Consider the following 1,360-nt stretch of genomic DNA (forward strand, 5'->3'; position numbering starts at 1 on the left):
CCTGTTTCGAGCCAGCCAAGAAAGACACAAGCACTTGTATGTTGCTGCTTTGCTTGTGGATCGTCAATAATCCTAAACCAGTGGACATCTGCTGAGCCTCCTGAGAATTCTGGATAATAGATTTGGACGTCAAAAGTTTTTTTCCTTTTCCTTTTTTTTAATTTTTAATTTTTTTTTTTTTTTGGATTTATCTCAGCCAACAACGTGAGATTTCCCCCTCCCCCTTTGCAGGATTCACGCTGATGTATGCAGTCTGTTATAGAGTAAAAACAGCGCATGCCTTTCTGGAGTCAGAATCCATAAATCCTGACGTAGCCTGTGCATCTTAAAAAAAAAAAAATCCCTATAACGCCTAGGTATTTAAGTTGCTATGGTCATTCTTATCTTAAACCAAATGGAGAAACTACGGATTTTTTTCTTTATTACGGTTGGATGGGCTGAAGACCATACTGCTTGCTAAGAGCTGGGGATATATGCATTTATACAGATATACACATCTATATGTTTATAAATATGTCAGTGTGTGAGTATCAAGTGGTGGTTTCTTAGACTAACTGGTTTGACCTTGAACCTGTACCAGTCAAAACAGAATATTACTTTTATTTATGCATTTAATGGATTGAAGAAAGAACATTTTCTCTGTAACTGCGCTAGGGAGGGGAGTGGAATATACCTAATCTTATATCTCCTGGGTTTGGCACCATCATTATTGTTTATTCTTATTCTCTAAAAGCAGAATCTTCTGATGGCTCCCTTAGGTGAAGTTGGGAACTATTTCGGTGTGCAGGATGCAGTACCCTTTGGGAATGTGCCCGTTTTGCCGGTGGATAGTCCGGTTTTGTTAAGTGACCACCTGGGTCAGTCTGAGGCAGGTGGGCTACCCAGGGGGCCTGCGGTCACGGACTTGGACCATTTAAAGGGGATCCTCAGGCGGAGGCAGCTATACTGCAGGACTGGATTTCATTTAGAAATCTTCCCCAATGGTACTATCCAGGGAACCAGGCAAGACCACAGCAGATTTGGTAGGTATTATCCTTAACCCTTTAGTGGTCATGTGATGAAATAATGGGGCAGAACTGCGGGCGGGGGGACGGCGGGGGATGCGAGGTGGACGGGGAGGGGGGTTTGTGCTGGTGGCTGATCCGCTGAGGGGAAAAAATGACCGTGTCCGGGATTGCAGATGTACACCAGCGGCAGCACCGCAGCGGAACAGGAGCCCTCGCGAAGTCACCGGGCGTTTGGTAGCGATGTTTGTGTGGCCCCAAGTTCTGCTTAAGAGCAGGCACGCACTGGGAGGTGGCGGTGGTGGTGGTATCTTTGCTCAGGACGTTTCTGCTGAATGATTTGATTTCGCGAGTTT

General features: G+C 45.4%; 1 pseudogene across 1 annotated transcript; it reads left to right on the top strand.

Moving 5' to 3' along the window:
* The first annotated feature begins 205 nt into the window (after positions 1–205).
* Positions 206–1,039, top strand: LOC104464460 (annotated as a pseudogene). Its single transcript, XR_727581.1, has one exon. The product of XR_727581.1 is annotated as a fibroblast growth factor 9 pseudogene (transcript).
* Positions 1,040–1,360: the final 321 nt, after the last annotated feature.

This window comes from Pterocles gutturalis, unplaced genomic scaffold, assembly GCF_000699245.1.
Source record: "Pterocles gutturalis isolate BGI_N339 unplaced genomic scaffold, ASM69924v1 scaffold25998, whole genome shotgun sequence".
Lineage (NCBI taxonomy): Eukaryota > Metazoa > Chordata > Aves > Pterocliformes > Pteroclidae > Pterocles > Pterocles gutturalis.